Here is a 25,370-nt window from a genome sequence, read left to right as displayed (position 1 = left end):
TTACTAGCTCGAGCTCCAGTAAATTATGATCCTGACACCTTTGCAGAAGCTTCAGGCCATCCAGATTGGGAAGCAGCTATGAATGAAGAATATCATTCATTATTGGCAAATGATACATGGGATCTTGTTCCTCTACCAAAGGGACGAAAACTTGTTAGATGCAAATGGGTTTACAGAACCAAGTATGGACCAGATGGGAAAGTTGATAAACATAAATCACGTCTTGTTGCTAAGGGTTTTTCACAGGTTGAAGGCATTGACTACACTGAAACCTTCTCCCCTGTTGCCAAAATGAACTCTATCCGCCTTGTTCTTTCCCTTGCTGCCTCTTTCAAATGGGAAGTCCATTAGATGGATGTTAAATCTACCTTCTTGCATGGAGACTTGCATGAAGAAATCTATATGGAACAACCCATTGGCTTCATACAAACAGACTCCAGCCTTGTATGTCGACTTAAGAAATCCCTTTATGGTCTCAAGCAAGCTCCTCGGGCTTGGTATGCCAAAATGGATAGCTTTCTTTTAGAATCTGGCTTTTCTAGGTGTCATTCTGACAATACTATCTACACCAAGAAAGTGGGCAACTCTCTTATCATCCTTGTTCTTTATGTTGATGATCTTATCCTTGCTGGTAGTGATCCCAACCTTATAAACCATGTGAAGTCTAGCCTTAAAAGGAAATTTGAAATGACAGACTTAGGACACTTACACTATTTTCTCGGTCTTCAAGTCTTGCAATCCAAGGAGGGTATTTCCCTTTCCTAGTCCAAGTATGCTTGTGATATTCTACGTCATTTTCACATGGAAGACTGTAAGCCAGCCCCTTCTCCCTTTCAGTCTGGAGTCAAACTTTCAGTCACTTTTAATTCTCCTGAAGTTGATGCTACCTTATACCGTCAACTTGTAGGAAAACTTTTGTATCTAACCCATACTCGTCCTGACCTTTCCTTTGCTGTTGGCCTTGTTGCTCGGTTCATGCAAAACCCCCGTGAAAGTCATTGGAAAGTAGCTAAAAGAATACTTCGTTATGTTTGAGGTACAGTTCAGTTTGGGATTCATTACAGTGCCGAAGCAACTCCTCTATTGGTTGGTTTCACTGATTCCGATTGGGCTGGTGACCCTAATGATCGGAAGTCTACTGCCGGTTATGTGTTCACTCTTGGTTCAGGACCTATTACATGGGCTTGTAAGAAACAAGCTGCCATTTCTCTTTCATCAGCAGAAGCAGAGTATCGTGGTGCCGTAGAAGCTAGTAAGGAAGCCTTGTGGCTTCGTCAGATCCTGTCAGAGTTTGGCTTTCAGCAGCAGCATCCGGCTACACTTTGGTGTGATAATCAAAGTGCCATTCAACTATGCAAAGATCCAGTCCAACATCAGCGCAGCAAACACATTGAACTGCACATGCACTTCATCAGGAAGCTCATTCATGACCATGTTCTTGAAGTGCAATATTGTTCAACAGATGATCAAGTGGCAGACATCTTTACAAAGGCTCTCACAGAGGCGAAGTTCACTAAACTTCGATTTCTGGTTGGAGTTCAGGAAGTTGTCACTAAGGGGGGATAGGCTCTAGTGCCTCCTTCCTTCTCCTATTGTGTCATATTTGTAAATTCTTCAATCCTATCCCAAGTTGTTCTTAAGGGGGGATGTTAGGATATTCCGACACATAGGAAATAGTTAAGTACAACTTGGTCTAGTGTAGAGTTAGGTATAGAGTTAGGTAAAGTGTGTTTCTTTACTATTGTACATTTTGTAACTTACAATCTGATGGTCACAATATGTAGCGATCCGACGGTTCATTCTCTCCTCGGTATTACCGACACTTGATCCGTGGCTTGACACCCGATTGGTCCATGAATTCTATTTAAAGCGCATGGAGGGTCATTTTTAGGGTAATCCGTGCATGAGAGAAACATATGTAAATTTTCATTCTTTTATTAATAAATTGCCTGAAGTGGCCGCATTGGCTCAGGCCGTGGACTGTTTCCCTCTTTGAGGGTTTTAACCACGTCAAAATACTGGTGTATTGATCTGCGATCTGGTTGTGAGCGGTGTCCTTTTGGTGTTCTGTCTGAGGAACTTACCCTGTAAATTCCTACAGTAGTGACAACAGGCAGGACCTTCACTTTTACTTGTGCATATAGCACTGTCACCTCCAAGTTTGTACAAACTCTAGGTTGATAAGTAAAGCTGGTAGCCTTGGGAGTTGTAGCATTCTTGTTGCAATACCTAGGCTCAACACTTTTTCACACCGTTGTTGAGGAGGTGTCTAATTAGAATGTGATTACTGCTTTCTTCTATTTCTAGTCTCCAACTTTCTTTTCTTCTACTTCTTATCCTCAATTTTCTTCCATTAGTTTGTTGCTACAAAAGTAATCTAGTAGCTTCCTTCCTTTCATTTGTCATTAACTGCTTTCCTTTCAATTCAGCAAGTAGTTTCTTTGTTAGTGGTTTTCATTCAATCGGTAATTTCATTTTTGCAAAGTACTTTCCTACTAAAAAAGATATTCCAAAAATCAACCCAAAACATTTCCTTTCATGCCTCATAAGAATAGGGACAATTAGGGAAAATTCTTGCCAAATAGCCCCACTATATCCAACAGTGAACCCTCTCTCTTCTTCGGTGACTGTGATTTGGAAGAACCTTTAGGTGAGAAACATTACATATTTGAAGAACCTACAGGGGAAGAAGAAGAGGAAGAACCCATTCCTACTAAAACAATGGCTGAAAACCAAAATTACAAATAGAATAGAGAGAGAATTTACGGTGCCTTCCCCATCAGGGAAACCAATGGGGACACTAAGATGAACAATATAAGCCCCTCTGCTCTACCTCATTTCCATGGCCTGACCACAGAGGAACCTAACACTTTCTTATTTGAGTTTTCTATTATATGTCGAACCTCTTACTATACAGATGATGAGGAAAATTTAAAACTATTTCAATCTACCCTAAAGGATGCAACATTGCGCTAGTTCATGGGTTTACCTGGAGAAAGCATTAGAACTTGGGCTCAGATGCAACAGGTTTTTAACAACAAATATAGGGACTAATGTAGGTCAAAGGATACTAAAGAAGAGATATTCGAGATGACCATAGGATAGGATGAATCCGTAGAAGATTATGAAGAAATATTCCAGCTCAGTTACAAAAGGGCTAGGTCCACACTTGACCCTGAGTCACTAAAGTTAGTCCTGCTTAGAGGAGTAAGGGAATATCTTATGGATACCTTACACATGTTAGCAATAGGAGATGTCTACCAATTACCTTATGAAGATATCAAGATTTTCTTTAGAAACCATTCTAGAGTATCCAGGAAAAAGGGTAGGGGTAGTCAACCTATGGCCAGTACATCATCCTCCAACTTATCCATCAAGGGTGAAATTGGAAATATGCTGGAAGATTTCAAAAGTGATATGCTGCATACCCTTGCCTTTTAGTTGGACACCATGAACATCAAAAGGAAGCAAGAGGAAGCAAAGAGAGCCTTGGCCATCTTTTGTCCTACATGCACCAGGAGGCATCCTAGGAACAAATGTCCATTGAACTATATTAAGATTTTCTCAGTCTGTGAAGAAAACCACTCCACAGACAAGTGCCCTTATTTACTTGGACTCAAAGTTCTATATCAGGGAGATGAAAAGGTCACTGAGTAGCTTTGCTACATCAACCAAAGGAGACCTCCTGGGCATAGACCATACTAGCAGGGTATGCAAGGCTCATTCCATGCATATTACAACCCAAAACAAACCACAACTACACCTTCTTGGGGACCCCTGCTCATCCTCCCTGGTCTACACCGTCCCCTTTGTCCTATGCATCTCAGTATAATTCCTAGCCAGCCGACCAGTCATTTCAACCTTATGTTTAGCCACAACATCAGTGGAATGCCCCACTCTAGGGGTGGAGGCCCTAATTCAACAATGTTCCAGCCCTATTGCCCCCACCACCTACCCAACCACAACTCCTGCACTCTTCTCCACCCAAGCAACCCTTGATGTCTGCCTAGCCAAATCCGAACCCAAACAATAGGCAGGCTCAACAAGTATACAATGGAAAAACATCATACCCAACTTATGCAGTAGATATCTAGGAGATCAACCTAAGATATGAGAGAATACTTCTAGATAACCAACCTCCCTCTCCACATAGGGAGGTTGAGGAAGAAAGAGAGGAAAGTAACCTTAAAGTAAATCCACCCTTTCCTGAGATATTAACCCAACCACTATAGTATACCTAGGGGGGATAATATGGGGTACAAAGGGAGGTACCCAAGGGAATAATGTAATAATAGGATGGGCCATAGTAATAAATAAGGTGGTTAACCTGTATCATGTAAGGGACCATAAGTAGTTAGTAGTAATGTAATGGCCCCATGGTATTAGATAGATGGTATTGAGGGAACCATGGTAATGACCCATGGTATTGTATGTATGAGACCTATATAGAGGTTAGAGACTCCCCATTGAGGGATGTCAAGGAATATTGTATGAACAGGCATATGGCTTGTGGAGTGTTCTCCTTCCTTAAGGAGTGAATGTATGGTGTTGCCCTACCTTAAGGGTTTGATCAATAAAGAGAAGCATTTCTATATTTAGATCTTATTATTCTTGGGTTATTTCTATAATCTTATATTTTCATATCAAATCTATAACAAGTGGTATCAGAGCTATAACAAGTGGTATCAGAGTACTTTCTTGGGCAAAAGTGGAGAATTTTTTTTAATTTTTTGCAAGAACTTTCTGGGGTGGCGAGTTTGTAGATCAAATCTATATGTTTTGGGGCACAAACTGCAAAATATAATTGTAGATATGGATTCTTTGTGAAAAAATACCCAATTTCAAAAATAAATCGTCCAAATGGGAGTCCAGATGAAGGAGATATCACTGATCTAAAAATCAGTGGTGTTGCATACATTTTTCGGGGTGGTGAATTTGCAGATCAGATCTGTATGATTTGGGGCAAAATCTGCAAAATATAATTGTAGATCTAGGTTGTTGATGAAAAAATACTCCATTTAAGAAAAGAAATCTGTCGAATCACAGTCCAGATGAAGGAGATCTCGCTAATTTAAAAATTAGTGTTGTTGCAGGCATTTTTTGGGGCAGTGAGTTTGCGGCGCAAATCTATATGTTCTAATGCAAAATCTACAGAATCTAATTGTATATCTGGATTGTTTGTGAAAAAAGACCCAATCAGTCGAATCGAAGTCTGGATGAGGGAGATATAGATGATTTAAAATCAGCTCTTTTTTTCAGAAATTTTTTGTGACGGCAGGACAGTTGCAGCGTGGATTTGAAATTCCAGCTTCTAGATTGGGATTTCTTTCACATGGGAAGATGTAGAATGGTTGTTCCATTTCAAAAAATTAGTCATAATAGGGATTCTGAGCAATATTGACTAAATTGTGACAATTTCAAATTTTCGCCAATTTTTTTTGTGATGGTGGGTCTCGATCAGAATTTGAAGAAGATATACAAATTTGATGGCTCTAATCCAGAAATATGGGTAGCACTAATGGAAGAATATTTCTCTCTAGAACGCGTCGTGGATGATGGAACTAAACTAAGTTTGGGAAACCTTTACTTGAACCAAGAAACATGGCAATGGTGGCAGGGGCATTCTAAATGCTATCCAAGGACAATTACTTGGCAGATGTTCACAAAATCCATTTGTGACTGCTTTAACCCTAAATCTAATTTTTTGGGACCGCTTACTAAACTCAGATGGATAGGCACACAACCTAGCAAAGATTTTATTGGTACAGGAAATAAGGAAACCAAGAAACCTAAAGGGTTATTTTCTGCTAGTATCTCCTTGTTGCAGATTCATGGATTGATTCAGAAGGAGAAGATCATTGTGTCTATAAATCCTAGTTGCAAGCATAATTTTATCAATGTTAATTTGGAAAAAAAATTGCAAGTTCCAGCAAAATACATTGAAAACATATAGGCTGATAATGAGGATGTTCAAGTTTATAAAGCTTTGAAGCTTTCTATGGATAAGTATGTATTGCATTATGACTTTTATACTTCAGATATGGATAACATAGATGTTGTTTTGGGATATCCTTGGATGGAATCTATGGGTACTGTCAATATTAATGTGCAGAAGAAATTCCCAAAGCTCTGGTATAAAAAGAAGAAAATTACATTGCAGGATATTTCCATTAAGACCCAAGTAGAGACTATGGAGGCAAAAGCACAAATCTCTAATGACACTTACACATAAGATGATGAGCGTTTGATGGTTGATAATCAAACACAAATAGAGGTTGAAGCAGAAAAGATTACAGGTACTGATACATTAGAGGAGGACTTAGTGGTTGATGTAATATTGGAAGATAAGAAACAACAGCAAACACCACAACATGTACCAGATACCAATCAGGCTCCATTAGGTGGTGAATTAAAAAAGGATACATCATTGGTTAACACTTCAGCATATCACCACCCACCTCACCCCGCAAAAAAACAACCAACAAGATGGCAAAAAATTAGCCACAAGGACAACAACCCCCAGATGACAGATAGATAGGAGCGAAGATCCACCTACTACACATCAACACAAAAGAGCTGCCAAGGTCAACTTCCATCTCAAGCGAGTGAGGCACCAGCGAGATCGAGGGTTCACCTTTCTCTTGGATGGCTAGATGCACATGCATGGTACTAGTGGACTACTCGTTTGAGTAGATCTTATTATTTGTGTTCTTCCCATGTTTTAGGGATGAAACATGTTAAGGGGGGTGGAATGTAGTATACCTAGGGGAAATAATATGGGGTACAAAGGGAGGTACCCAAGGGAATAATGTAATAATGGGATGGGCCATAGTAATAAATAAGGTGGTTAACCCGTATCATGTAAGGGACCACAAGTAGTTAGTAATAATGTAATGGGCCCATGGTATTAGAAAAATAGTATTAAGGGAACCATGGTAATCACCCATGGTATTGTATGTATGAGGCCTATATAGAGGCTAGAGATTCCCCATTAAGGGATGTCAAGGAATATTGTATGAACAGGCATATGGCTTGTGGAGTTTTCTCCTTCCTTAAGGATTGAATGTATGGTGTTGCCCTACCTTAAGGGTTTGATCAATAAAGAGAAGCATTTCTATATTTAGATCTTATTATTTGTGTTCTTCCCATGTTTCAGGGACGTAACATGTTAAGGGGGTGGAATGTAGTATACCTAGGGGGGATAATATGGGGTACAAAGGGAGGTACCCAAGGGAATAATGTAATAATGGGATGGTCCATAGTAATAAATAAGGTGGTTAACCCGTATCATGTAAGGGACCACAAGTAGTTAGTAATAATGTAATGGGCCCATGGTATTAGATAGATGGTATTGAGGCAACCATGGTAATGATCCATGGTATTGTATGTATGAGGCCTATATAGAGGCTAGAGACTCCCCATTGAGGGATGTCAAGGAATATTGTATGAACAAGCCACTCCAGCCTACCCCAGAAGAAACTGAACTTCTGGGAGAATTGAAAAACCTATGTGTAAAGATTCCCCTTCTCCAGGAAATCAAAGATGTTCCTATTTACAATAAGTTGATTAAGGAGAAGTGCTTCAAGCATCCAGGAAGAAGAAAAATAGATGCCCCTACCATTAATTTCATTGGGAAGTTGTCTAACTTAATGCTGGGGAAGGTAATATGTCCAAAATATTTAGACCGTGGAAGCCCTATAGTAGATGTACACATCAATGGCCCCATTGTCCCACACACTATGATTGATCTTGGGGCTACCATTAATGTGATGACCAAGGACATCATGTTCAAGCTCAACCTCCAAGGGTCATTGAGGAAGACCACAAGAGTTCTGCAACTTGTAGACCATTCCATAGTCACCCCTGAGGGAATTATGGAGGATGTGATGGTCTCCATTGATTCCTCACAATACCCTACAGATTTCCTAGTTCTCTAGCCTAAGGCTAAGCTCACTAGTTACCCTCTCATCCTTGGGAGGACATGGTTGGCCACAACTGATGCTTACATTAGCTGTAGAGCTGGGAATATGACCATAAAGAATGGGCATATGTCCAAACAGTTAGTCATATACCCTCCTGCTCAACCTACCCTAGAGCATGATTTATCTTTATGGTTGGAGGAGGAGGAAGAGGATGAGGTTTATTCTACCCAACTTCATGCTTTGGAAGCAACCATAGGATAAGGACAACAAGATGAGGATGACTTAATTGAACACTTTCTCCAAATTCCAACTCCTAGTTCACTACCATTAGAAGAAGAAGTAAGTGAAACCGAGAAAAATCATCCAATTGATTTATGCTTGGCCAATTCCAACCCACTTTGTGTCAAAACCATAGAATTTGGCCCAGAGAAAACTTTGAAAATTAATCCATATCTTTCTACTTTAGAAGAGGAAAAGCTATGCAACATGTTGAGAGAAAACCTAGAAGCCTTCGCTTGGAGTTATAAGGAAATGAGGCGAGTACACCCCTCAGTGTGTACTCACCACATATACATCAAAGAAGGTTGCAAGCTAGTCAAGCAACCATAAAGGAGGATGAATCCAGTGCTTAAAGACATAGTCAAAGAAGAGCTGCAAAAACGGTTAGATGCAGGATTCATTTACCCTATCTCAGACACTGAGTGGGTCTCTCCTTTAGTGTTAGTCCCCAACAAAAATTGTAAGTGGAGGATTTGTGTCGATTATAGGGAGTTGAACAAAGCCACAAAGAAGGATCATTTTCCCCTACCCTTCATTGACCAAGTGCTAGATGGCTTAGCATGGAAGAAGTTGTTTTCATTCCTAGATGGATTCAGTGGGTACAACCAAATCCATATATTCTCGGAAGGCCAAGATAAGACCACATTCACTTGTCCTTGGGGTACTTTTTCCTACAGGGTCCTTCCTTTTGGCTTATGCAATGCTCCTGCCACCTTCCAGAGAGAAGTCTTGAGTATTTTTGCTGAATTAGTACATGATGCAGTGGAAATCTATATGGATGGCTTTACACCTTATGGCTGTGATTTTCAAGAAGCCCTGACTAACCTAGGAAATGTATTGCATAAATACATTGAAATGAACTTGTCTCTATGTCCAGAAAAATGTGAATTCATAATGACTGAAGGGACCGTGCTAGGTCATTCAATATCTCAATAGGGACTGCAGGTGGACACAAACAAAATAGAAATCATCCAAAGGGTCCCACCTCCACAAAAGCATAGCTATTTCAAGAGTTTCTTAGGGCTAGCTGGATACTACCAAAGGTTCATAAAGGACTTCAACAAGTTGGCCTCTCTTTTGTTTGGGTTGTTGGCCAAAGATTCTGAGTTCATATGGTTAAAGAGCTGTCAAGAGGGCTTAGACATTCTAAAGGCTAAGTTAACCACTGCATGAATTCTTTGAGGCCCAAACTGGCCCCTCCCTTTTCATATTCATGTTGATGCCTCACACAAAGCTATAGGAGCAGCCTTAGGTCAGGAAGAGGAGAAATTTCCCTATGCCATCTATTTTACCAGTAAGAACCTGTCAAAGGTTGAGCTAAATTATACCGTCATCGAAAAGGAACTCCTGGCTATTGTTCATTCATTAAACAAATTTAGGCATTACATTACAGGTTATCAAACATTTGTACATATTGATCATGATGCAATCAAATATTTAATGAACAAACGATATGTGAATTCTAGAACTATAAGATGGTTGCTTTTATTACAACATTTTGATCTAACTATTGTTGATAAGCCTAGTAAGGAAAATGTTGTCGCAAACTTTCTATCTAGGATGAATCTGCTTGCAGGTGAAGAAGGAATGGTGGATGACCAGTTACCAGATGAGCATTTGTTTGCTATTTTAGTTCTCTCCCCATGGTTGGCTGATATAGCAAACTATTTGGTATCAGCACAGCTCCCACCAAACTTTCCCTCTAAAGAAAAGAGTAAGATAGTTAGGAAAAGCACCCACTTCACCTGGATTGGGGGAAATCTATTCAAACATGGCCCTGATCAAACCTTGAGAAGGTTTGTAAGGGAAGAGGAAGTTTTTGACATCCTTTTGACCTGTCACGATGGGCCTTATGGAGGTCACTTTGCAGCAAAGAGGACAACATTCAAAGTGTTAAAAGTAGGTTATTATTGGCCTACTCTTCATCAAGATGTGAAAAGGTACATTAGTCAGTGTGATTCATGCCAAAGGATGGGAAATCTTACTCCAAGAGATGAAATACCCCTACAACCTCAAGTGACTTTCAAGCCATTTGACAAGTGGGGCATGCACTTCATTGGGCCTATCAACCCTCCTTCAGAGCAAAAGTAGTACATTATTGTGTGCACTGATTATTTGACTAAGTGGACTAAAACCAAGGCAATTAAGGAAGAAATAGAAGAGAAGGTGGCTGAGTTCCTAAGGGAGAATATACTATACAAATTTGGGTACCCTAGAGAGCTTGTCATAGACCAAGGAAGCCATTTTACCTCCAACATGATTGAATAACTACTCAACCATCACAAAATCAAGCATGGGACCTCCACTCCTTATCATCCACAAACTAATGGGCAGGTGGAGGTGACCAACGAGGCACTGGAGAACATCTTAGCCAAGGTAGTGAGTAGCAGCAGGAAGGATTGGGCAGACAGACTAGTTGAGGCCACCCAGACCTATAATACAACATGGAAGACCACCACTAGATTTACACCCTATGAGCTGGTCTATGGGAAAAATGATTTGTTGTCCATTGAGTTTGAATATAACACATTGAGGATGACAACCCAACTAGATTTGGATCTCAGTCATGCACAGAAAGAAAGATTGTGTCATTTGATGGCTTGGATGAATTCATAATGTAGGCCCTCCTACATATAGAGATAGTTCAGCTTCAGAGGAAGATCTGGCATGACAAACATATTAAGGAGAAGCAATTTCAAGAGGGAGACTGGGCATTGTTATATGATTCTAGGTATAAAGACTTCAGGGGCAAGCTAAGGACAAGGTGGCTCGAACCTTATGTGGTGGAAAGATGCCATGATAATGGTTCAATGCAAATCAGAACTATAAATGAAGAAGCCATTCCATGGCTTGTTAATGGACACCGATTGAAAATGTACAAGAGGCCTTTATCAAAACAAGAGTTAATTGACAATATCAATAAGAGAGTGATGATGGTGGAGCAAGTTCCAGCTCCTCCCTCATTAGGGCACTGAAAAAGAGAAAAAAAGAATAAGAATTCAGGTGAAAACCTCCATGAGGTACCTGTGTCCCATATTTGGGTTGAAAACCTCGTGAGGAAGCCCAAGGATGAGAAAAAATGAAAAATAGTAAGAATATCCCAGGGTGAAAACCTTTCTTGAGGAGCCCAGGGCAGATATCTAGGGTGAAAACCTCTCTGAGGTAGCCTAGGTGTTTTTCAAAAAATAATATATAATAATAAAAGACAAAAAGAAAAAAGACATAATTGTTATTTGCAGGTGGGTGAGAAAGACAATCAGGGAGCAAAGAGAAGATCCAAAGATAACCCTGCATCACATATATTCATCTCCTCCACTCATTACCATGCACCCCTCCATAAATTCCATTGTGTTTCACTTCATTACTTCAATTTAGATAAATATTGTGTTTTCTACAGGATCCCCTCAATGGTAGATTGTTTAGGTCCCCAAAATTCATATTAGACATAATATAACCAATCACCTCAACCATTACCATCACCCTATCCCCCAAAATATCAATCATCAGCTACAAAGTCTTCACTAAGATGATCTAGGAGCCCCATAGTAGCAGCAACATCAGATCTTCAATCACAGACACCTGCAAAAGCCAATAAATCATCAGCAATCAACAGAGGAAGAAGAAGAATGACCATGCAGCAAATGAACAACGCAGACCTTTGATCCTCGACAAACTGCAACATGGCATCGAAACCCCAGGTAAGTATCCCACTCTCTCACTCATATGCATCACTTGATCAAAAGTTGTAAAGGTTACAAGGTAGTTGGTTTGTAAGTGAAAAGGTGGTCAATTAACTTAGCCACCTTCATTTGGTCATCACATACAAAGCGAGGTGTCCTCTCACACATGGTTGAAGTCAACTCAAACAATAGAGGAGGAGTAGAATAAGAAGTAGTTAACTATGGATTTAACAACTGTGGGAGCTGATTAGAAGGAGTGGGAATGCTGAGGTGGTATAAAGAGAAAAAAAAACACCATTTGCATGCATTCATACATTCCACCTCCTTGAAACTCCCTCACTCAATTAGCTCTCATAACTCTGGCCACCCATTGGAAGCAAGGATGCATCATTCTGCAAGAGAATTCCTACAAGAATAGTCTACAGGAGCAGTCTACAAGATACATAGAGGTAGTCTACATGATAGGCAGAGAGGGGTTCAAGAGGGAATATTAAGAGAATTGTCCACTGCCACCATTCTAAAGAGGTAGCGTCTAAAAATCCATCTCCATTTACAAGCAAATGAACTAGAAGTCCTCTAAAAAGATAGTGGATTACATACACTGGAAACTCTGTTTTCTCAAGAATTTTCTCATTCACTCACTCCACACAGCAGAATCCATGCCATTATTATAGTTAGAGGGCTCACTATAGATCTCACCCCATAGTTCATCAGAAGGGTCACCACACTTCCCCTAGGAATTGCATGGAGAAAAGAAGACAAAGCAGAGAGTCAGGTGGCAAAAAGGAAATTATTTTTAGAAGGTGAAGAACCCACAGAGGATAAAAATGGAGTAAGGAGGGACAGTCTACCATAAACATGGAGTGAGGTAGGCTACCAACTCATCAAATATATCTCATATGAGGGTCAATAGTGTTGTTTATGGCTACCATTTTAGGATGCTTGAAGAACTAATATTTGGGGTAGAAACACCAGTTCACCAAAGACTCAGCATACCCTATTTCTTGATGCAATCACTCATAGTCTCCAGCAACAAAGTAAAGGAAGGGAATTCCCAACAATTGGCTCACCATGGTTTGATCAGAATCCTCATTAAGAATGCCCTCCAAAACTTTAGGATCCCTATAAAATGGTCAATCTTCAAAGACTTACCAGCAGAGGTTGTCATCAAAACCCTCATCTATGATGTTAGTCCTTCTGTAAGAGAGGAAGAAGGCATTGAAATAGAAGGGAAGAACAGAAGGAGGAGTCACCTAAGGTGTCTCTGGAGGCCCCTTAGAGGATAGCTGCAGGAAAAGGAAAACCAACTAGCATGTATGGCTAGCCTCTCCTTGGAGGCCATCTAGTGTAGGATTCCAACTAAATCCTATGCTCCTTTCCCTAGAGAACAATGGCTGAAATACCAGATTAAAACACTAGCACAAAGGGGCACCATGCCATTTTAGGACTGCAGGAAGTTTATTGATCTTTATGATCAAAATGAAATAGAGGATAAGGCCAAAATGGCTAAGTTTTACTTGCACGACATGGCCCTCACGTACATGAATATTTGGGATCATAATACAGAGCTAGGAGATCTACAATTAATGGCTTTGACATCATTGATGAACCATGAGAAATCAAGGGTTGCGAAGATGAAAATAATATTGGCCAGAGAGAAAAATGAACCTCCTTTCATCAGAGTTGAATAATCAAATCCCCTGGCCCTAATCAACACTGATAATCTAATTTCAAATGATCCTCGGTTGGCACCTAGATATCTTGCTGCCCAAGAGCAAGCAATTTCACATTTTGAGGATATGTTTAGGCTATTAAGAGATGATAATATACATGCCTGCTAAAGGAGATGGAACACACTGCCACACAACTTGAGACAGAGAATATCACTCCCCTCAAAGGTTGAGACAAGCACTCAACAAGAAACCTATGTATAAGAAATCAATGCAAAGGTTGAAGGTCATTTGGATAGGCCTAAAACTCAGTCCACCACTACTCCTAGGGATGCTAGAAGGGAGAAAAGAAGAAGAGGAAAAGACGAAGTGAGAAGAAGTAGAAAGGAAAGCAGGTTTCTATAAACAAGAAGAAGAGACCACAACAGAAGCATGGGATGTCAGAGAGGCTACCAGAGCCATGAAGGACATGGACATTGACTAGGTTTCTCAGAGGATGAGCAACCTTTCAGTAGGGGTGATGATGAGCCTCATCATTGGGTAATTATATGGGCCTTAATTGGCCTTAATTCACCTCCTAGCTTAGTCAAACCAACTATTCTCACAACTTATTTCACTTTTGATTATATCTTGCTTATGAGATGAGTTAGAGTTGGATATTTTGCTTTGTGGTCTAATGTGTATGTAATGCAGGAATAAACAATGAAAGCAAGGAAAAATGCAAGAATAAAAGGTAAAAGCAAGGAACTGTGGCAAAGACCTTAGTAAAAACTTGAATGGGACAAGGGAGAGTAATTATAGGAGGTAAATCCTCCTCATTTACTACCCCTCCATTTGAATATTCCTCCGTCATCTCAGAGTGCAAACAACCATCACTTTAAAGACTAGAAGACAACCGAGCAAGTGAAAGGGACATAAACAAGTTTATCTTGAGTGGGGAGCCAAGCCTCTCGAGTTTAAAGGAATTCATTGGACACTTAAAATGTATAAGTAGAGAGGCTTAGGACCTCAGTAGGATTCAGATTCTTATTGTAAAACTCTGCTTTATTTCAATGTTGCAAGACTTGTGACAGTTTTCTATGTAACCCATGGTTTTTATAATAAAGATGAGTTATATTTTGAGCCAACACTGAGTTAACTCAGAGGGCTGAAGCTCTTGGGTTAGGACCCAACCCGAGCAATCAAAACTCCTCTTTACTGTACATGTATGCTAGCATAGATTCCTGGTTTTCATTGTTCATTTTCTTAAGTAGCCACATTTTCATTACAGTAGTATAACATAGATTTCTAGTTCTATTCATTTTCTTAAGTAGCTTCCTAGTTTTTTATTCATTTGCTTAAGTAGCTACATTCCACTTACAGTAGTGTAGAGTAGATCAGTTGTGCTTTAATTTACTTCCATTTGTGCCTTCTTTCAATTCACAGGTTAGCTAGGAGGTAAAGATCACCACAAGGTTTTCCGTAGTTGTCTCGACCTCACCTCCTCCCTCTAGGACCATGACTTGAGGAAGAGACCCTTCAGCAACCCCAAAAACACAGGTTTCTGGTTCTTGCATGAGCTATGGAGTTTGTTGTTTGATGCAGTTACTTGTTCACCCTCACTGGTTTTTCTGTCGTTTTCATTTGAAACCTCCTTCATCACATTCTTCATGCATTGCTTCCTCACTGTCCGATCCACAACAAACCTACCCAATCACCGTCTGATTCATTAGCTTATCCAACTGCCACCTTGCGTGAAGTCTTCCACCTAATTTATGCACTTTAAATCCCCATCATCGATCTGCCTCGCTTGATCCAACAACTATTGTGTCACCTCAACACCTTATGCACCTTAAATCCCCACTGTCAATCTGCCTCACCTGATCCGACGGCTATCGCGTCACCCGATCGCCAGCTAGCTTCGCCGATCTCCATCGTTGATCTGTCTAGCCTAATTCGACGGTTCTCGCACAATCTTGTGTGGATTCTTGTACGACCGTTATCCACTTGAGAGGATGCGAGAAAAGTGACTTTCTCATGCTATGTGTCGCTTAGTTAGGCTAACTGCATGAAATTCAGAAATATAGCTTACAACCTTGAGGGCATGTGAGAAACCTCTTACTGCCTTCAAAACCCACTCCATCATTTCCACATGTTTTATTTCCCACGATATGATCTCCGTCATTCATTTTCTTCGTTACCCTATTTGTCCATCCATTCACTTAAATTCTCACGATAAGATCTCTGCCGTTCACCTGCTTTGTTACCCTATTTGTTCATCTATTCACTAAACCGCCCACGACAAGATCTCTGTTTTTCATCTTCGTTGTTACCTTATTCGTCCATCCATTCACTTAATTTCTCACAATAAGATCTTCGTCACTCATCTGCTTCCTTACCCTATTCATTAAGCTATTCACCTAAGCCCCCGCGATAAGATCTTCTTCGTTCATCTTCTGTCCATTGATCGATCCAACGATCCATATGCACTACTACGTCCTTGCATCCTCCTTTCACCAATTTCGATCTCCGACTACTCTTTCGCTTGAAAATAGATTTAGTCTAGTTTCTTTGCTTGCACCTTAGTATAGTTTGATGCTCTTTACTTCTGCAACTAAGATAGCAACATTAGATTAGTGATTGATTTATCAATTATGCTTAGCATAGTTGTTTAATTAGTTGATTAGGTTATGGTGTAAGTTATCATTACATGTTGTTTTATTCATTACTGCAGTAGAGTAGCTCTCTCTTAGAATAGATTTTCTCTTCTTCCATCAAAGAATTAGGATTCTTCTGACCATATAGAATTTTGGCTTGGAACCCCTGGGGTCTCTTTCCAAATGATCAATGACAACAGGCAGGACCTTCACTTTTACTTGTTCATATAGCACTATCACCTCCATGTTTGTACGAACCTCGAGTTGATAAGTAAAGCTGGTAGCTTTGGGAGTTGCAACATTTTTGTTGCAATACCTAGGCTCAACAATAACCGTGGCATTTCTATTAATCCATCGTTACATTAGTTTATACTCATATATATTACTCACCATATAACCATATAATATGATTTATAACTATACAACCAACCCTTTTTGTTTATAAATATTTTTTTGTCCTTTTTTGGTTCAAATAACATTTAATATATGGTTTCAAATCATAACAAACAACCATATTTGAATTTTATATGGTTTTGTTTTTTGCTATTATTTTTTTGGTAATATGTTTTCTTTTGTTTTACATGGATTTTGTCTCAGATGAGAATTTTAATATTATATATTTTTTTGTCTTTTTGCAGGGATATGGAACCAATGAATGAGAACCAATTGTCAATTATTGATAGGCCATTAGTTGAATGCCATGTAATCCATGGGTCTCATCTACTGACTTGGATGCCATGTGGCACAATGTGGGCCCCACTTTTTCCCTACATTGTCCAACTTTAAACTACAATAAGTTGATCATAGAGACTCAAATTTGAGTGATGTATGCATCATCGGAAATCTCTCACCGAACTCTATGTCTCGGTCCTAGTTTTGCTACATTTTGAAGACTTTGATTTTTGAGCATTCTTTGATCACTAAGTGTGTATGGAGCCACCTGGATCACTCTCTTAATTATTTATAATGTAAATTAACGAAGAATTTGGGTGTTATGATCCTAAATGATTTACTTTCAATGATTTGTTGAAAGGATAGAGAGTAAGCTTTCATCAAAGCTCTGCATCTCTCTCACCTTGGATTCTTCTCGCTTGCCTACTCACTCTCTTAGTTGTTATCCCTACCGCCTCGGACATTATTTATTATTCCTACCACAAACCAACAACCTAACCAGAAATCAAGCAAAGGGATGATAAACACTATCTTCTACAGATATATTAAAAGGTGGTTATCAGTGATCCTTTGTCTTTTGAATCTAATTACTCTCTTTACCTCCTCCATTTTTTTTTCCAATTGCATTGCATTAACCATACAAAAATTTCTCTAAATCAAATTCTCCTGCCACTTTTGAGGAATAAGTTGGGGTCTAGAGATAGAGGCTTTAAAGGAACCAACCTCAATTTCCTCTCCTTTTCACCCCCAACCCTACCAATGCTATAAGATGTTTTATGCTCATAAAATATTCTTGTTAGGAGTCAGACAACAAATTAACCTTCAACCCACTAAAAAGGAAAATATGGCCAGAGAGCCCAAAGTGGGCCTTTTCTTCCTTTAATTCACTACATATTTTACTTCATAAATTAAATTTAACAAGTGTTACATAGTAGCTAGTCCATTCCACCTAGTTTAAATGCCAAGGTAAATTCAAGGGAGGCAGAGCATGTTAGGGTTTCCAACTCAGGCTAGTTAGGGATTTCTTAGAGCCCTATGGATCCCAAGATTTTGCCTTAATAGTCTCCAAGTACCCTCTAACCCCATACAGGGAAACCTATCACTACACTTCTCCTTCAAAGGCTCCAACCTTCCCTAAGATATACCACGAAAAAGTGCACTTGTACCCCAACCACCTAGGGTTGTCAGGGTACAATAACCATGGATCCTATAGTTCTCCCGAGAACCTAGACCACAATCATCCATTAGTAGTCTCTAAGGGAAAGGAATACTAAATATGTCCCATTCCCCTTCATTTACCTTCTATTTATAGCTTCAAATAATAATATATTATAACATTTTATTATAATCTGTTTTAATATTGTTCCTTACGTTACTTTATCAATATTATAATAATAATAGTATTTGGCTTTGTAGGTTGACCCATCATCTTTAAAAGTAAAACAACATCACCTCGCTAGTGGTTTGTGAGGGGGCAGGTTTCACTCCTACCAAATGAGCTAAGGAAAAGTCTCAACCTCAGAAAATGGAAATGGAAAAGTGAGAGGAACAAATTAAAATCAATGTCTGAGAAGAATAAAACATAAGTTCTCACATAAGAGGTAAAGTTAAATTTGAAAATACTAAGGACGTCAATAGTATGCTTTTCAAAATAAGAAGAAATAGGGTGGACATTGAAGAGTTAGATTATTTTTGTGCTAATGGAGATCAATGAAAATTTGAAAAATGTTCCAACACTATGCTAAGAAAAGCAAGAATGTAAAACGATATTAAATATGGGGAAAATTGAAGGCTCCAGGGTTAATACATTCAAACAATCATAAATCATTTCAATTTTGGGTTTCAAGAACATATGAGAACAAGCTTATCATAGACTCTAAAGGTAGTCTATCTATTTCCATGATTGGCTAATGATGAACATAATGAGGACTCTAAATATGACTTAATGGAGGAGGAGTTAAAAGCAATGTTTTCACAAATAGGAAGGAGGACTTAAAATAAGTGTAAGATGCCTTTCATAAAGAAAAGAGTGAATGTCTAGATGAATAGACCAATAAATTCAACTCAGGGTTCTATAAATTCCTAAAATAATATTTATTAAGAGTTATTTGAAGAGTTAACTATATGATAAAAGCGTATATAATTCCCCATAAAAGTGATCTAAATGCTTCGAGTGATATAAAGCCTATTTCAAAGTTATGTAACTCTAAGCACAAAATGATTACAAATATACCAACCAACATGGTAAAAAGAATATTTAACATCATTCTTAAACCTTAGTAAGGCATAATTATTTTTATATAATTTAAATAAAATTGCATGTAATGAATATCATGCAGACATAAGTGTCATCTTTACTATAAATAAATTTAAAATGAATATTTAACATCATGCTTGAAACCTTAGTAGAGTATAGTTGTTTTTACATAATTTAAATAAAATTGCAAGTAATGAATATCATGCCTACATATGTGTCATATTTACTTAAAAAAAAATTATTATAGTGATTCACTCTAAACTCATGTATGAAACAATAAAATTGTATTTATTGCATGCTGAAATAGAAATATAAAAATGGCAAGTTTAAACGACATAAAAACCTATTGCGATGGAAAAACAATAAAAATTTTATTGGAAAAATTAGAGGGACCATCTTGTCGGCCTGAGATGGTGAGGGGAGTGACATCTAGATTTTTATTTTTCAATGTAAGGGGCCACTTGTACTTGCAAACACTTTGATCGCAAATTTAAAAATTGTGTTGTTACCATCCACTAAAAAAATGGCTAGGTCTAATACAAATCTCCACATTTCACTATCGATACTTACTAATTATTATAAATAAAGACAATAAAACCATGAATGATTAAAAATGGACTTAAGTAGTCCTCACCAAAATGAGAGACAATATCAAAAATAAAATTATTACAGAATTCAAAGTCACATCAATATTTATGTGAGACCTTCATAATCTTCCCACCCACAATATAGTAGATCTCAAAAAAATTCAAAACAATGATAAAATTATGTGGAATCGATAAATATTTATGATTGGCAGTATTGGCCTAAAACTATGCTTAGAGTCAAACCAAGCAATCCATAACTGAAAACAAGAAATTGAATGTATGAATTAAGTGGACCAATTTTATTAGAATAAAGATTTTATGGAAACCTAAGCAATAAGGGGAGGTATTTTTAGGATATTGTTACCAATAATGCTATAATAACATTTCCAATCTTCTTGAGTGAAATATCTCCTTCTACTTCAATAAAAACTAACTAGATTAACCCTCACCATATGAGAGAGAAGCTGAAAAATTAAATTATATGGAACTGAAGCCACAAAAATATTTAAAAGTGAATTTCATAATTTTCACATAATATAATAAAGGTGAAACAAATTCAAAGAAATAATAAAATGATCTAGAAGTGATAAACAATTATGATAGACATTATTGGCTAGAAACTATGTTTAAGAGTTAAAATAAACATGTGAGAAATGAAATCAAGAAATCTCTTTCATGAAATATGTTGACTAATTTTAATAGAATAAAGATTTCATGGAATCCTGAGCAAGAAGGAGAAGTGTACCAATGATATTATTAGCATCAAGAATGTTATAATAATAATTTTCAATCTCTTCCACCTAAATATCTCCTTCTATTTCAATAAATACAATGCCTTCCACATTACAATGGATGTTGAATTTACCATCTGACCTTAAGCCAATCCACCCACAAAAAGATAATCACCAAAACCTTTCGAAGTGCTTCCTTCCACTTCAATTTGGACCTCATGGCCCTTCTCCATGCTTGCATTGCAACAATATACAATTTGTACTACATGTATAGTGTTTTGGTAAAGGTTTAATAGAAAGTAGTTGTCATTATTTGTATGGGTGTTTGAGTGGTGCATCTAAGATTGGAGGTTCAAAACCTAAATGATATGACGGAGTTTCTAGTAAAATATTTGACATGGTAAGAAAGTTGGAGGACCAATTCAAAATTATTTCATATTATCAGCTTCTGGATTTTACAACTTGGGAGCAATTGAGTTAAGGTGAACCTTCCAAATGTGTTGTTCAAAATAGATAAGTATAAAAATGGAGGATCTAAAAGAGACTAATTTTGGAACATATCTAGAGTATGTTATTATTCCATTATGCAAAAAATATTGATACAAGTCAAAATATGGTGTCATAGTGAGCTAACGAAAAGTCTCAAAGTGCAAAAGTGGAATTGGAATTGTGAGAGGAATAAATTAAAATCTCAATGTGATAATAATAAAACATAAGTTCCAACATAAGAGGTAAAGATAAATTTGAAAATAAGAAGGACAAGAAAAATATGATTTTTTGAATAAGAGGAAATAGGGTGGAGGTTGAAGTGTGTGGCTATTGTTGTGCTAATGGAGATCAATAAAAAAATGAAATTATTTTCCAACACTATGCTAAGAACTTGAAGAATGTCAAAGAAATATTAAATGCTGCGAGGAAAAGTGAAGGCTGAAGGGTTAGTAAATTCCAAAAACAATAAATAATTTCAAGTCCCGATTTCAATAACATCTCAGAACAAGCTTATTGGAGACTCTAAAGGTTGTCCATCTCTTTCCATGATTAACTAATGTTAAAAATAATGAGGACCCTAAAGATGAGGTAACTCAGGAGAAGTTAGAATCAATGTTGGATGATTTTTAGAAAGAAGAGTGAATTTTTTCTTTTCTTTGTAAGCTTGGCACGACTACGTCTTCATCATGTCTAATATAACACCCTATTCTAGGCTTGAAATTGAACCGATGACTTCACATCAGGGAGTGCCTTAACAGATCACCCCATAGTCTAGTCTATCCAAGACCGAGTGGACGAAAGAAATAAGAGTGAATATTAGGATGAATTGGCCAATCGATTCAACTCAAGGTTCTATAACTACCCAAAAAAATATCTACTAAGCGTTGTTGAAGCTTTAATGATATGATGAAAAACAATCTAATCCCTAACTAAAGTGATCCTATATTCTTTGGGTAATCTCAGGCCTATTTCAGGCTTATGTAACTCTAAATACAAAATGATTATAAATATGTCAGACAACATAGTAAAAGGTATCTTTAATTGTTCACTTCTGAAGAGTATGCTTTGGAGGTATTTGAATAGGCAAAGAAAACACACTTACGACTCCTTGCACCAAGTTTGTTTCCTTGTTCCTTTGATATGAAGGCGTAATAGGTGGAACCAAAGACCCTGAGATGCTTTATCGAAGGAATGTGACCATACCACATTTCATAAGGTGTCTTTTTTCTAATAGCATTAGATGGACACCTATTATTTACATATATAACACATAGAATTGCATCATCCCAAAACATCAATTTTACATTCTTGAAAAACATCATGGAACATACCATATTTAGCATTTTCCCTTTATTCTTTGAGCTATTGTGTTCTTTTGGGGATTATAAGGCATAGTTGTTTGATGTTTGATCCCATGCTAGCGAAAATAGCTTTCAAATTCATTTGAAGTGTATTCTTTTCCATTATCAGTGCAAATAGAGCCAATATGAGATTGTGCATCATTTTCAATGGAACATTTCATTCCATTATTGGGAACTTATCATACAAATTATAGAAGTGCAAAAAATTCACGCCTCTACAAAATATTGAAATCTCGAAAACTAACCATTGTGGCTCATAGAGGTGTTTTGAAGACAAGAGCCAACATACACTAGGTCAATGTGGATCTAGTTATGAATCCTACTTTTTATCAAGAATCTTTCCATCTTTTGAAAAATAGCTTTTATTCAATGCTCCTACACAACAATTGTAAAATAGCTTTTATCCAGTTCTCAAACACAACATTTGTAAAATAGATTTTATTCAATGTTCAAACACAACAAATGAGAGCTATTTTGTTAAAAGTAGTGGTAGATAAGCAATATAAAGATCTTGGGATACCCAACCCTAATAATAAATTGAGAAGACAACATTATCAAATTTGAGAATTTACTTCTTATAGTGATCATGGGAATGGAAAAAGGCATGTTGATGTTATCATAACAAAATGAGAGGGGCTCCCTTCCTAAAAAGAAGGGGAATGAAGGAAACTTGTATTGTCCTTTGCTTAAATCAGTAGAAATAATTCTTTGTTTTTTTCTTTATGTCATAATATTGCTATTAGTCCAAGACATTAATGGACAATTGTGGTGGATTTAATATAAATTTCATATGTTATCAAGTCATACAACACCTTTTGAGTAAGTGGATAGATTTATATTTTGGTTGAAAAAGGAGGAAGTTGATTTGATCCTCGAGAACTATAACACTTATTGATGGGTTTATTTAGATATCCCCCTCAAATATGGAATATGCATGTTTGTTTTTCAAAGAACAAAGTAAATAAATAAAAAGGATGTGATCAAACTTTTAGGCTAGCTATTATTTAAGGTGGTTTTTTGACTCTATATATGGATTCATCACCCTCAAAAACCCCTACCGCACAATAAACCCCTATGGCACTCTAAATGTGCATTGGTTACCATCAAACTTGTGATTTCAATAAATTCGTATCAAATTTTAGAGAAATTAGACCAGAAAAACTTTCAAAAAATCCATTAAAAACAACTAAAAAAACATATCGTGATGGACAAAAACAACTCGAAAAACATATAGTGATGGACAGAGACACTAGTGATTTCACTACATGTTCAACTAAAGTTGAGGAACGAAAGTGGTTGTGCATAATATCTGCTGCATGTTCTTAGATTATATGGTTAACGAGTTTACCCAATGTAGGGAATCACATAAGAACATGGGATGGGGTAGACTACTTTCACCTCTTTAGGGTTTACAGGGTCTAATGGTATTAAGAGAAGGAAAGAGTTTGAAGGTAGCACAGAATTTTTTTTTTTTGAGAATATGATCTACATTGTTCAACTTCCTTTTATACAGGGGACCAACTTCCCTTTATATTTTTCAAAAAAATCGCACTAAAAACAACTCAAAAAACATGTAGTGATGCACAAAAACAAAGCAATCGATAAAGATGTTATTGGGAAAATCTAAGTGACAATAACCATAACACGAAGGGTCAAGGGAAAATTTGCACGGCCATAACCATAACACGAATGAATTTGGAAGGGTTTATTGGAATCCATCCATATTATTGGCGTCGTGTCGGCGTGAGAAGGCTGCGTTCATTGTGGTATGAATAAGTAGTGCTCCAAGGTTGGATTAAGCGGAGTTATTTTTACAATTCTACATTGCTTCGTGAGAGCTAGGGTACTATCACGACAAAGTCAATTCTACATTGCCTACATTGCATTGTGACAGCTAGGGTACTATCACGACAAAGTTTTTGGCGCGGTGCACAAGAACCCAATTTCCATCCACATCGCAACGTTCAATAGTCCAATTTGGTCTTTGAGAGAGAGTACAATCCGCCTTTGGTGTTTGTTGAGTTGGGTTGGGTGGCATTATTGTTGCTGTGAGTAGAGGATGGAATTCAACCCGTGTGGTATGTTTGGAGGTGATAGGCATCCATTTCCACAAAGAAGAAAGCAGAACCAAGGCAGCTCATTTCCTCCGAACAGCCAAACTCCTCCACAACCAATGCATGAGAACATGAGCTCGTGGGGCTGGCCGTTCGAGGTTCCCAATGATCCCAGACCAAACGCAAATTATCGGCGCGAGTCTGCTCCTCCTTCCAAGCATCATGAGAACAGAAGAAAACGCTCATTTCCTCCGAACAGCCAAACTCCTCCTCCTGCTTCCAAGCCAACTACAAGTAGAACCAACGCTTATCTAGCAAAGGAGAAGAACGCAGAAGCAACTACAAGTAGAAAGGGGAGAGTGGTTTCGGTTCCCGTTTATGATGCAGGCACCGAATCACCATGTTTGTCTACGAAAGCAGCAAAGGTGGCGACTCCCAGGATGGACCAGGGTGTTGCCGCTGTGAAAATACAGTCCACGTTCAGAGGGTTTTGTGTTCGGAATTCAAAGCCGCTGGAGAAGCTGAGGATTATAGCGCAAGTGAAGTCAGACGCTGATGAAATAGGGAGGCGTCTTTCAACACAAACTCAGTTGATACGTGGAAATGAGTACGAGTCCCGAAAACTTGACCACCAGATCCTCTCTCTCTGCTCAAACTCGATGCGATTGAGGTATTTATTTTGATTGCCTTTAATAATTAATGGGGCATGAAACCTTAAATTATTACATGATGACATCATTTACCATTATGTTTAACCAAATAATATGGCCGTAGTCTTTAACCCGACTTTTTGAAAGCCTTTCCGGCGATTTTTTCCGGTGAAAATCCGGGCAGTAATTTATTGAAATCGAAGTTTGATAACTAGTTTCTGCACAATGAAAGCGTCCCAGGGGTTTTTCAGGGTGCTGAATCCGAATATGCAATTAAAAAACCATTTTAACTGCAACAAATCATGATTTCATCTCAATTTGTTCCGCCGGATTCCGTCACCGGAATCTCAAAAAGTCGCATTATAGACAACTCCAATAATAT

This window comes from Pinus tabuliformis, chromosome 2_1 (genome assembly GCF_031772625.1).
Source record: "Pinus tabuliformis cultivar Carrire ecotype Pingquan chromosome 2_1, CPIR1, whole genome shotgun sequence".
Taxonomy (NCBI): Eukaryota; Viridiplantae; Streptophyta; class Pinopsida; order Pinales; family Pinaceae; genus Pinus; species Pinus tabuliformis.
This window is presented reverse-complemented; position numbering follows the sequence as displayed.